We start from the raw sequence: 13,540 nt of genomic DNA on the forward strand, positions 1-13,540 counted from the left end.
CTTGTAATCTTACAGCAATGCCGTCATTTAATTAATGTGTAGAAGCAGGTAAGATCTTTGGTTTATGGTTTTAGTGTGAACTAATGTGGCAGCCTTATCTCAGCTTGAGGCAGATCAACCTGAATTGGAAAATATGATTCTGGCATATTTGGATCAATCAGACTTGTTACATTGCACTGTGCTGAAAATGATGGCAAGGCAGTAGCTGTGTTCTTCGCAGGTCAGCTATCCTTGCCATGTAGGTAGCCATGGCAATAAAGAGTGGAGGTGGCTGCAGGGCAGAGGATGGTCCCTTTGGCACATTGTTCACGGTCTCAGTCGTTAGCTGAGAAAGTCCTGTTACATTTAGCAGCTTCCACACTGTGTGCAGACATTGTGATTGAATGCCAAGGGAAAAAGTGCAGCACAAACATTAATTATGCTCAGCTGCTTTTCTTTTTTTTTCAGACTGAACAGAGCAGATAGCAGCTAAGCTGGAGATTCCCAGTTGAGCAGGCTCTTTTATCTTCTGCCTCTTACTTTTAGGTACAAGAAATTCACCAAGGAGAAGTTTGGGAAGACAAACCTGCCAAGCTGCCAGTGATGTCTCCCTAACATGCCAATCTGCGTACCTGCCATTGCTCCAGAAGACTGAAAAGCAAGGTGATGAGCCTTTCCTATGCAGTGTTGGAAGCATGGAGCAGTCTTTCTGTTAGTCCTACCAGCAGAGCCTTCACCCCTAAAAGGAAGTCAGGAAGAGATAAGGTCCAACTCCGTAGACCTTCATTGTTCTTTTGTACCAGGATTGTTAACGTGGAAAGCATTTCCCTGAAAGTATGCAAGAGCAATACATTTTTTCCATGTTTGAGAGGGTAGGGAATGTTACTCGTTTTCATTGCTTTTTATGAATGGGTGTTAATCCCTCTATAGCGTCTCCTCCTTGTTCTTCACCCAAAACTTAGGCTTTTCTCACCTGTTTCCCTAGAGAAACAATTCTACCTGCATCCTCCAGAGCCATTACCTTGTACCAAATGTGTTTTGCTGTTCCCTTCCTTCCCCCATCCCTTGAAATGTGCCAACCCCATTACACACTGCCTGAGCTCTGATTGTGAGAACATAGTTTGGGACATTTGCAAGCCATCTTTGCCTTGTGAAATGGTCGCTCACAGGTTCCCTCTCCATATCTGGTTGGTGTCAATATCTGTGTGAGTCTTGCCTTTACTTTCCTTAGCTATTGAAAGTGGAGATGGCCCAGATGGGGCCTTTTGAGGCAATAGAAGTCCTTTTTAGAATTTATGAGTAGAGCTTGAGATTTTGCCATTCCAGCATCTGAATTTAGTAATCCTGGTGGTTTCACTTGCAATAGCTATCGTGTTTGCTTGATGAGCATGAGACAGAAAGTGGATCTGTATTTTTAATCATTGATATTAGTGATTTTACTTTCAGTGTAGGAACTTTAATGTGGGTCCTGATGGCTCACAGGAGGCAAAGCACTTTGAAAATCAAAGTGCATTACTTTTCGTCATATTGTTACCCTACACCATTATCTAGAGAATAAGGTGAGCCATTCAGGAAACTGTTTGTAAAGCTATTGGCCTGACAAAGGTGGAGCAGCACTTCACCAGAGTTAAGAAGAGAGGGTAAGCATGCACACATTAAGATGAAGATTCCTTTCTCTTCTCCCCTCTCTCATCCCTACTGATCTGGAAAAGAAAGTGATAATGCAGAAATAACCGTCATCATTCTGTGAGGCCAATAGTGATTTGAGCCTGATAGTCCATTGGTTTATTCTTGTAATTTTATTGAAGCCAGAGGAACACACCAGCAGGAAAAGTAGCCCAGTACCTCATTGCTCTGTCAGCATCCGCTAATGGAAAGGACACAGAATAACTTCCTTGAAAAATTCCTCAAGTCTTCTGAAGTGCTTACCTGGTTGTTTGCTGTTCTCTCTGCTGCTTTAGTGAATGGCAAGTGGATGATACTTTGCACATCCATGAAGCACAGGCACCAGTGTTTGCAAAAGGCTTGAACTTTCCTTTAGCTCAACATCACAAGTTTTAATACAGCATCTCTGTCTGCAGAGGGTGATCATATTTATCTAGCTCAAGCAATGCTATGAAGATGACTTCTATGGAAATGCCACATGGAAAAAGCTACATTTTTATTACTATTTGCATTAATTACTTTTCTTTTATTAATTTCCTTGGCTGGATTGGAGCACTTACAAGAGACAGAGCACTTAGCAAATGAAAGTACATTATTTTTCATCGTATTATTGCATTATACCATTATCTAGAGAGTGAAGTGCACCCTTCAAGTTATACAAGCCGTAATTTCATTGAAGGCTCCTAGGATTTCTGGACCACAAGAGCAAAGCTGCAGCAATTTAGTCACAGGAAAATCAAATTACAACCCCTTTAATACCCAACTGGGAATATGCTATTCTCTGATATACCCCAGGTTGGAATAAGTGTTTCTGAGATGCTGAAACTGGATGGATCGTACCTTTTAAGGACATTTTAAGTCACAGTACCCATTTAGAGCCAACCTTGGCCTCACTGTCTTTTCCTGCTACTTTGACATAGAGGTCAGAGCCAAGAATCTGTTGGTGAGGAAAGCTAAAGCCCAAATGGAATTGAATCTGTCCATGGCAGTCGAAGACAACAAGAAGGGCTTTTAAAAGTACATAGGAGACAAAAGGAAGGGTAGGGAAAATATGGGCCTATTGCTCAATGAGATATGGATCCTGGTTACACAGGACCTGGAAAAGGCTAATATACTGAATGTTTAATAGTCTCAGTCTTTACTAGCAAGACCTTCAGGAATCCCAGGTCCTAGAGACCAGGAGGAAACACTGGAGCAAGGAAGATGTACTCTTGTTGAAAGATGATCAAGTCAGGGAATTCTTATGCAAACTGGACCAGAAGTCCATGGGCCCAGATAGGATGCACCCAGGAGTGCTGATGGACCTGGCAGATGTCATTGCAAAGCCACTCTCAGTAATCTTTGGTCATGGTGACTAAGAGTAGTGTTCAAAGGCTGGAACAAAGCAAATGTCACTCCTATCTTCAAGAAGGGCAAGGAGGAGGGCCCAGGCAATTATAGGCTGGCCAGCCTCGCCTTGATCCCTGGCAGTGTCACAGAGCAGCTAATTCTGGAAACCATTTTTCAGGCATAATAAGGACAAGAAAATCATTGGGAACAATCAGCATGGCTTCATTAAGGGGAAAGCACGTTTGACTGCCTTGATAAATTTGTATAATGAAACAACTGGCCTGGTACTTAAGGATAGAGCAGTGGATATTGTCTACCTGGACTTCAGTAAGACTTTTGACGCTGTCACCCTCAGATCCTCATAGACACGCTGTAGGAGCTGGGTAAGCAGTCAGTAATGTCAATTGAAAACTGCCCGAATGGCCAGGCCCAGAGGGTGGTGATCAGTGTCATGAAATCTAGTTGGAGGCCAGTAATTAGCAGTCTGCCCTATGGGTTAATACTGGGTCCAGTCCCGTTTAGCATCTGCTTTAATGATCTGTGTGATCTCCATCCTCGGAGACACTAAAAAATCATTTCGACTTGGTCCTGGACAGCTGGCTCTAGGTGGTCCTGCTTGAGCAGGGCATTGGACCGTATGATCTCCTGAGGTCCCTTCCACCCCCAACTGTTCCGTGATTCTGTGTTATTGAGGAAAAGTCTTTAATTTCAGCCACTGACTTTTAAGAAAAATAAGCTTTGCATTTTACCCCTCTTAAATTGCTTCCAGTGGTGATTGTTTTATTAGGGCACTTCCTGTTTTAACTTCATCTCGGCTATGCTGCAGCTCACAAGACTTCTCTTCTGTTGTACAGCAATATGATTTCACTGGACTTTTGTTTAACAGATGCTTTACAGACTTTTTTTGATGACACTAAACAGGACTTTGTTTATCATGTGGGTATCACATGCCTCCTCGATGTTAGCCATGGCTAAACACAAGAGATACCCCTTTGATCTTTAATTACTTTACCACACATACAGATAATTTTTGAGAAGTCTAATTAATTTTTTATTCCGTCAGGTTCTTCAAACTTTTGCAAGCTTTTCTAAGTGAACAGTTTGAGCGTTGTGGTTTCTGTCTCAGGAAAACCACCATCCAGTATGGAAAGAGTCCCCAGATTTCTCATGCAGAGACTGAGCCAGGCAAAATCAGTTGTAACAACCACCTCCTCTGCATCAGCCCAGCACAGAACAGAGCGGGCAGGATACAGAGCACTTTCTGGGAGGTTCTAGAATTTTGTGGAGCAAATTCTTACTTACATCCATCAGTAGACAGTTTTCTGTCTCTTTCAAGTTACTTCTGTTGAAGTAATGAGTGAAAGGCTCAACTGATACCTATAAAATACTTTGGCTTCATGCTTTGCCAGCATAAGTGTCTCCAAAAGCTGCAAAGGCGAGGTAGACCATGAAGGGTTCAGCTGGGTTTTGGCTGGTGAAGGGAATACTGAAAGAAGTCTGCAGAAAGATGCAGCACTCATTTCATCCCGTGTCCTGGGAGAGCTGCTCATTCCTTGTGCAGCCTCTTTTTTTTTTCCTCCTGATGGTCTTCCCATTAGGCAGCCTTTGCTTCAGAAATCCAGCTTCTGCCCTGGTTATTTAGAGGTAATAAATCTAAGAGGTAATGAAGAAGTTATAATTATGCACCATGGGGTGTACATGCAGCCCATGCTAGCAGCGTTTATGAGCCAGAGTGTTTGCAGACCCTAAATGTTATGTAAATCTCACCCAATTCAGGGGAGATGCCTTTTTTGGCTCTTTGTCTCCACACTGCCTTCTACACATGCAAAGCCACATGGAAATCAGGCTTCATTTCCAACATTTGCAGCATGCCCTGCAATCTCTGGAGGATGAAAAGCAAGATGTTGCCCAGCTATGCACCATTCTTTTCTGTAGGGTTTTCTGCATCACTGAGAAGAAGTATCAAAGCAAGGAGTATTTCTTCTGCTCTGTGCCTTTTCCCTGCGTGCAGCATTGCAGCATTATCGCTCCTGTTTTCAGCTCAGGCCCCCTGTGGGAGGGCAAGACAATAGAAGTTCAGTGGACCTCTGTGGGAGAAAATGTGTCCCACACAGCATATTAAGTGCCCTGAACGCAGGGATGTGTCTCAGCATCACCTCACTAATGCTGTCGGTTCCCCAGCAGCACAGCCTGCTGCATGGCAGGGCATGCACTGTGTCACATGCTGGCGCATGGGCTCTCCCCAGACTCCTGGCAGATAAACAACCCATGGCTAAGTATTTTTCCTTGTCAATCCTAATTTTGTAACATCTGTACCCAAATTTGGTGTTTTTCACACTGTTACATAGGTAATTTTGGCCTAATGAGAGAAGCTCTGGCACCTGGCTTGTGAGTGCACGCTGCCAGAAGGAAGATGCTGGGGGCTTGGGTGCACTCACACAAGACTTAGGTGGCTGAAGGGCAGCTGTCTTACAGCTCCGATCACCCATGGGACGCACAACATCAGGAGCTTCCCTGAGCCCCGGTCCAACTTGTCTGTGAGCCACCTGAGCCTGCAAAGACAGATGGTAGCAGACTAAATGGGACATATTTTATTGAGCTCACCCATACTGCAGGGGATGTGGTCTAAGCTTTGAGATGCTGGAATCAGTTGCTCTGCAAATCTGGGATTTAAACAACTTGAAAGCTTCCTTGTCTAACACTGAAGCTAAAAGGTTCACTGCAAGTGGTGGCCAAACAGGCCCACGCTCAGCCTACATTGAACTGCCTGGCATCCAAACCTAGTAAAAATAACCCACTGCAAAACATTGGAGGACAGTTATGACCCATTAAAAAATCCTTTTCTCTCTTCTCTTTTCCCAGTATCATCCCAAACCCTGTCCCTAGAGATCTGTGGTACATGTCAAAGTAGTAATTCCTTCATTGTGAGAGCACTGCAAAATCGAATTCTATCACATGCATATTGGGAGACATCTGTAACGTAGCCATGTCTTCTGTCACTATGCAAGAAGGAATGGAATTGCCTTGTGAATGTAAAAGGAATCAGATTTCAGGAGGATGGCAGTCACAAAACAAACTCATGGTTGCTGCTATAAGGCCTCCCTGAGAGCTGATGCTGAATTAAAAGGTACATTTTTTCCAGGTCAGATTAGCAAAGATTTTTCACTATTTTTACCACAACAGCCCTCCTGAGCTTGTTTTTTCTCTCTGTAACAAACTCCCTGGGTAGCTCCTGTCCTTTATTCACCATTTCTGGCAGTATAGCTGAGGCCTGCTGGTGCTTCTGAAATGGTATCCCAGCAGTCGGACAGGGTTAGTTTCTATAGTGACTGGAGATTAAAGAACTAAGCTTTAATCTGAATGTAATTCATCAGTTCATCACATTCAATTCACCTGGCTATTTCCATGTCTGTTTTCAGTCTGCTATCTAGTTTCTTCCCAGCAACTCCCTGTTGAAAGAGCAAAAATTATGTAAGGACAGGACCAAAAAAAGAAAAAACCTACAGATGGAGGGACAATGGTTTCATATCTACAAGTGTGGGGATTCATCTGGCTAACAATCCAAGGGTGGCATCATAAAAACTGACCAAGGTTGCGTAAGTCATGTTTTGAGGAAGGCATAGAAAGGTAAATCTAAGCAGTCCATGTTGTTTCGCCTGCCCCAGGAATCAAAATCAATTAATAGAGGCACAAAGACACCCTCTGCAGTTTCAGCTCAATGCAAGCTATTTGCTCTGGTGTTTTAGCCCAGCTTTCATCCTCCTACATTCTATTCAGACGCACAGCCTGTCACGGGACTCTCCTGCGCTAATGAGCATTAAGAGCTGTGCTGACTGCCACCAGCTCAGAAAAATAACGGCTGTGCTTATTTTGTATTCACTTTGCACTGGCACAAGCCACTGAGTTGGACAGAGACCACTGAGGCCCAAAATGTTTTCTCCTGTGCAAGAAATGAACTGATTTTTAAGTTGACACATTGATCACCTGAAACTCAAGAGCTCTATTACAGTTTGATAGATCAGGTAAAGTCCCAAAACTGAAGTCTCTGTAATAAGTGTTGGCTCCTGTCCATAGACACATGTAGGTCTACAGATCTGGATTGTACACACACAAAAACGTGTGCTGTCTGGCTTTTGAAGATACTGAGCCCCTTTGGCTTCAGTTGTTCTGAAAAAAAAACAGAGGAAATGCTACAAAGCTATGATATAAAAGCTATTCCTTGACTATCTATTTGTAGATTTACCATGTGTCCCTCTTTGAATTAGTGAATATAAAACATTGTTTGAAAATTAATTACAGTGTAAGTTGAAACATGTAGAAATATATTGCAGAAAGTCCTATTAGAAAGGATATAAAGAAGGAACATAATTAAGCCAAAACATAAATACCCAGTACCTGCAGAGAGGGGTAATTGTGCTCTAATTACTTCCTTGGCTACTTGGTTCATTAATTCTGTGTGTTGTCTAAACCTACAGATTTCATGTCAACTTTTGAATCTGATATTCTTAATCATGTTGTAGTGTTGAAAGCCAAATTTAATGTCAGCTGTAGATCTAACACTAAAAATTTGTTACTTACTTGGGTATTTATTATTAATAAATAAGAAAAAGTGAATAAATATTTTGAATATGAACAGCATCATGTATGCTGTTTGTGTTGTATACACTCTGAAGTTAGCCAAGGAAATTCAGCAGGCCAAGTTCACTTGCTGCTTTTGGTCAGTCTCACTTTCTGTTCTCATATTCTGACACAAGATCCCAGTGCTTGGTTATTCAGCTTTGAAAAGGAGGAAAAAAGGTGAAAAATGGTTTAAAGAGAAATTTTGAAATATTGCTTACTAGTTCTGCAAAATGTTTTCTTTAGGAGATAGGGGAAGGAACAAAGTTCCTGTCAGCTTTAAATAAACTGTCCTCATTTCCTAGATCCTGCAAATCATGCAACACCCAGCCAGATCTTAAATGACCAATTGTTTATGAGAAAGCATACAGCTTATTTGGCAACTGAAGCATCAGAGAAGGAAGGTGATAAGGAGGGAGAGGCCCCGGACAGATGACGCATCCATCACACTCCTCACTTGAGCTCTGACTGTCAGTGGTGCGTACTCACTTAGTAGGCAGATTCCGTCTCATATTTCCTGCCTTTAGGTTTTCTTGGCATGTCAGGATCCACATCCCCTCTGCACACCCTGTGACTGTAAGTTCAAGTGGCAGTGCTTGAATTCACCATACAGCTCTTGCCTTCCCTGTATGCCTCAATGCATCATAGCCAGGCTTTGCTCTAGCTTTAGGGCTCACAGAGGGGGTGGGGAGGAAGGGATTTGAGAGGGAAAGATATTGGCTGGTGTTCATTAATTCTTGAGCTTTATGTGAAAAAATGCAAAAAGTAATGACCTCTGGTTTGAGATAAAAGTCAAGTTGTATAAATTCCAACTTTTTTGCAGCTAAATACATTAATTGCATCAGACAAATACAGATCAAGGCAAATTTTTCATCAAATCAGCTTCCAGAAAGGGTGCAGCCTTCTAAAAATACACAAGCGCAGTCACCCTAGATAACATTGCTGTTCCGTTGAAGAGAGATCATCAGGTCAACTGCAGCAGTGTGTTTGAGATCCTGGTCTCTGGGGTCATCTTGGAGCATTTCATCTAACTCGCTGTTAGGTGAAAATGATTGTGGACAACCAGAAGCAGCTGATCAAGGAGCCCTTGTGAAATACGTACAACTTGACTCTTCTAGAAGTTTCTGTATGGTCACCACAACCATAGGCTCTATTCCATATGGCAAACTAGAGGTCACACACCAGTCTGTAAAGTGATACCGTCCGTGAATCCTCTCTATAGTGTATTGTTACATAGAGAACCTCAGTGACTGCCACCCATCATGAAGTATCAATGGGAGTTCAATCAACAGTTTTGTCAGGATTGAAGGAGCAATTAAGCACCAGTACTCAGATGTTTGGGACAGCAGGAGTTACTTCTCAAGGCAAACAGCCCTGCAATGGGACTCGGGCGTGGCTACGCTGTTCCATACGTTGGCAATGGCTACAGACCCAGGGCCTGCAGGGCTTCGAGGTCAGCTGTGTTTGTGGGAGAAGGAACAGGAGTAGAGAAAAACATTTCAGAAAGGTGCTAGTAAATAATGGGGATGACAGACCTGTTGCCTGGAGTTCTGGATGCTGGAAGGCTGCTTAGGAATTACACACAATACAACTGTTAATTGCACCATGGTGGCTATTAATAAATGAATGGTTTGGGTTGGAAGGGACCTTAAAGATCATCCAGTTCCAACCCCTCTGCCATGAGCAGGGACACCTCCCACTGGATCAGGTTGCTCTGAGCCCCATCCAACCTGGCCCTGAACACCTCCAGGGATGGGGCAGCCACGACTTCTCTGGGCCTTTTTGCTCTCACAGGAAAAAATGTCTTCCTAATATTTAATCTAAACCTCCCCTCTTTCAGCTTAAAACCATTCCTCCTCGGCCTATCCCGGCACTCCCTGATCAAGGGCCCCTCCCCAGCTTTCCTGTAGCCCCTTTTCAGTCTTAGAACCTGCTCTAAGCTCTGCCTAAGGGCTGAACAACCCCAGCTCTCTCAGCCTGTCCTTGCCCGAGGTGCTCCAGCCCTCGGATCATCTGCATGACCCCTCTGGCTTCGTGTCCCTCCCGTGCCGAGGACTCCAGAGGTGACCGCGGGGCCCCAGTGGGGTCTCACGGGGCAGAGGGGGAGCATCTTCCCCCGTGCCCTGCTGGCAGGAGCGCAGCTCACGCAGCCCCGGCCCGGGCAGGCTCCCCTGGGGTCACGAAAGGGACCTCGGTGTTTCCCCGCGGAACGGCTGGGCAAGTGGGTGCTACGGGGGTGGACATCCCGAGAGGGACCGGGGCGGCGCGCGGGCGGGGACACAGCGGCAGCAGCTGCCCTGCCCGCGACCGCCCGTGACCGCGAGGGGGCGCCGAGCCTCGCGGGGCGGGGCCGTGGGACTCCAGGCGCAGGGAGGTGTTAGGAGTGGGCGTGGTCTCTGGCTTCGCCCCGCCCAGCACTGCGTCACCACGTGACCCCGCCCTCCTCGATGCTGCGCGCTGACGTCGCGCGCGGCCGGGGCGAGCGGGCTGGCGGCGCGCGCGGGGATGGAGCAACCGGCGACGGCGCGAGGGGCGCCTCGGCTCGGCCGGTGAGAGGCGGGGGGGGGACTAGGGCTGAGGGGACACGGGGCTGGGGCCGGAGCTAAGGGGATCGCAGGCGGCTCCCTCCCCCCGCTCCCGGAGGGGCCGTTGGGCCGCGCTTTCCTGCTGCTTTCCCGCAGGTCGGGAGGGGCCACGCTGGGCTCGAAGCCCCCGAAGCCGGGCCCGGGGCGTGCGCGCAGAAACCATGGAGTCATAGGATAGGTTGGGAGGGACCTTGAAGCCAGGGGCAGGGACACCTCCCACCAGACCAGGCTGCTCACGGATCCATCCAGACTGGCCATGAGCACCTCCATGGATGGGGCAGCCACAGCTTCCCCAGGCAACCTGGCCAGGGCCTCACCACTCCCATGGTGAAGAATTTCTTGCTAATGTCTAGTCTAAATCTTTCCTCTTCCAATTTAAAGCCACCTCCCTTCACCCTGTCACTCCATGTCCTTGTAAACAGCCCCTCTGCAGCTTTCCTGCAGCCCCTTTCAGTACTGGAGACTGCTTTAAGTTCTCCCCAGAGCCTTCTCTTCTCCAGGCTGAACAACCCCGACTCCCTCAGCCTGTCCTCATATAGGAGGTGCTCCAGCCCTCGCATCATCTCTGTGGCCCCCTCTGGGCCATTTCAAACAGTTCTGTGTTGGGGATTATAGAACTGGACACAATACTTAAGGTGGGCTTTCAGGAGAGCATAGTAGCAGCGGAGAATCACCTCCCTCGACCTGCTGGCCGTGTGGGTCCACGCAGAAATGTCTGTGAAGGCGCTGTGTTTGTGCAGGTGCTTAGGTTTGGAGGAGTCGTCTGCCTTTGACTGTGCTTGTTTTTGGGATAGCTGAAGTTTGGGAGTATTCTTCCCCTATTCCTCCCTACTTTAGTTGTCTGAGATCAATAAGATACTGATTATTTCATTGTGCTGACATGGAAGTGAGCCTGATGTGGTGGGAGGTGTCCCTGCCCGTGGTAGGGGAGTTGGAACTAGATGGTCTTTAAAGTCCCTTCTATGAGTCTATCATTTTGCCATTCTAAAAAAGGGTTTTCAGCAACAGGCATTTAAAGTAGAGAACTTCAGGTGTAAAGCAGTGGCTTCTGAACTTTACAAGTACCAAAACTTATGAGGCTTAGAACTGAAACTGTCAGCTTAACTTGTGTGTGCAGCTGCTGTCATCGATGGTACCAGAAGTAGCTAGTGCACGTTAGTAACGAATACTGTGAGCAAAAAAGCACATATACTGGTTTGAGGCATCAGTTTCACTGAAAGATTTGATCAGTGAGGAAATGTAAGGAGGCTTTATGGTGGGCAGAAGGTGTAAAGGTAGGAAATAAGGATATGAAATGAAGGTATACGGATCTGGGTGGAAGTGCAGAAGAGAAGGAGGAGAGTAATGTAGCTACCACTGTATCAGAAATAGTATTCTTTGGCCCCAAACCTTACAATTTTATCTTTCTGCAAGGTGGAAGTCCATAGGAACAAATATCTGGGCTGCAAGTGTGGCTGTTGAAGTTGTAAAGCCCTGAGCCAGAGCAAGAGGGTCCTCTGGAGTCTGGAGAGAGAGTGGCACTGTCCTTGCTGTTCACTGCTGGTCCTGTCTTAAGCAGGATCAACAGGTTATGGATAGCTTCAAGTTTGGTCAACAGGACCGTGCTCTTCTTGAGGTAGTTTTCCATGTGGAAATATCCAGTGGTGAGGAAAGCCAGGTGTATTAGCTGAGGGGATTGTTTCTCTCAGTTCTGGGGAACTCTCTCCCCTTCCTTGTCTGTCCCCTTCCACCTTGCGGATGGTGGCCCCCTCCCCAGGCTTGCAGGACTTGCCCTGTTCAGCAGTCTCTGTAGCCTCAAAGGATTCTTGTACTGAACGGACAAGTTCATCGGAGCTTTGTATCCACTGCATCCAGTTCAGCTGCCTGATAAACCCACTCCATTGATGTGGAAACAAACTAATGGTGGAGGAAGATCTACTTTGTGTAGTTTTTGCATTAGGAATAAATTGGGACTTCAGACTTTCATGCCATTAAAAAAAAAAAGTTTTTTATTACTACAAAGTTTGGGGCTTCCCCTTGCCAAATCCTTGTAACTGTTTCTTCGGCCAAGTGTGTTATAATGGTCAGAGAAGGAAAAGCGAAAAAGGAAGCAAGTGATTGTATGGAGTTAAATGTCTTTATTTGCAAAATTAAATCTCTTTGTACTTTCAGAGGCATTTTATGACAATGCAAAACTAGCTGACCCTTTTTATTTGTGAAGAAGAATCCTACTGCTCCATGGAAAGTACAAAAACTTGTATTGCAATAACATGGAACAGCTTTGATTTGGAGCCTAAATCTGCCATACTGTGTCAAATGCAAATACAGAGTAGATGGTCACTGCCCCAAAGAGTTTGTGTTATTAACTTAAATCCAAATTAGGTAAATTCAGAAGTAGGCCAACACTCTTAAATGTTTATTCCCTAATTATGTACCTTATATTCAAGCTGTGTTGAACTTCCATCGCGCTTTCTGTTGGTCTTTGTTTTGGAGAGCAATTTAATTCTTTAGTCTGACACCAGGCAGACTAGCATTCCTATGTGAAAACAGTGAACACCAAGGCATCTAATGAGCTGGGAAGCTGCCTGCTCTGTTCTGATCAGACATTATCTGAATGCTTAGAGAATTTTCCTCCTTGAGATAATGTTAAAGTAGTCGGAATATGAGGTAACTTCAGAGGCCACTTCTGATTTTAAATAGGTCCAAGATAGCAGAAATCCAGAACTTCAAATAAGAGCTAATTCTTTTCTCTGAAGGACATTCTGAACCTGTGGTGCTGTTTTGTTGCTTATCAGGTGTTAATGGTGTTTCTTCTACCCTTGTTAATTTTGGCAGGTCTTTCTCCTCTACAAAGAAGCTTAGTTGCCAAGATTTACTCTGAAAATGACCTACACTACTGACTGCAGCTGTGTGCAAATGTAGAAGCTGATAAATTGTCTCCTTCCCTCCCCTGACTTTCCTGTGGAATTTATACTCCTAAGTGTTTTTAAAATTAGACTTCTGTTGAAAACATTTGGATTACAACTGTGAACGTATCTATGCAAAGAGACCAGCTAGCCTGAGCAGTTTTGAGGTATGTATGCCTACCATGACTTATAGCAAATGGGAAGAAAAGGCCATCTGATTATAGGATGAGAACTCTAGGCCTACGTTTTCTAGATTCAGATGGATCTGCACCATTGTTTAGCAGTGGGATATATGTATGCACAGTGAGACTGTACGAGCACCAGAATATCCGGCTGGCGTTCTATGGAGGGTGACCTTGTTTGAACCTGCTGTAGGAATATTCAAAAGATTCCTCTCAGAAGAGTGAGTTGCTTGTGTAGTGTGACCTGAGCCTTCACTGCTAATCCGTTCAGTTCTTAAATGCCACCAGGGTCTGTAGA

At 45.3% G+C, this 13,540-nt stretch overlaps 1 protein-coding gene and 1 long non-coding RNA gene across 3 annotated transcripts in view; both read left to right on the top strand.

Moving 5' to 3' along the window:
* Positions 1-5,301, top strand: part of LOC128853316 (uncharacterized) — a 55,016-nt gene extending 49,715 nt beyond the window's left edge. The window contains exon 4 of the long non-coding RNA XR_008451772.1: positions 526-5,301. This is a non-coding gene — a long non-coding RNA (uncharacterized LOC128853316). The remainder of the gene's footprint in view (positions 1-525) is intronic.
* Positions 5,302-10,008: 4,707 nt separating this feature from the next.
* TMCC1 (transmembrane and coiled-coil domain family 1) overlaps positions 10,009-13,540 on the top strand; it is a 109,738-nt gene continuing 106,206 nt past the window's right edge. For both annotated transcript variants that reach the window (XM_054076337.1, XM_054076343.1), the window contains exons 1-2: positions 10,009-10,139; positions 12,990-13,227. The gene's annotated coding sequence lies outside the window, so the exon portion shown is untranslated. The remainder of the gene's footprint in view (positions 10,140-12,989; positions 13,228-13,540) is intronic.

Source organism: Cuculus canorus, chromosome 11 (genome assembly GCF_017976375.1).
Source record: "Cuculus canorus isolate bCucCan1 chromosome 11, bCucCan1.pri, whole genome shotgun sequence".
Taxonomy (NCBI): Eukaryota; Metazoa; Chordata; class Aves; order Cuculiformes; family Cuculidae; genus Cuculus; species Cuculus canorus.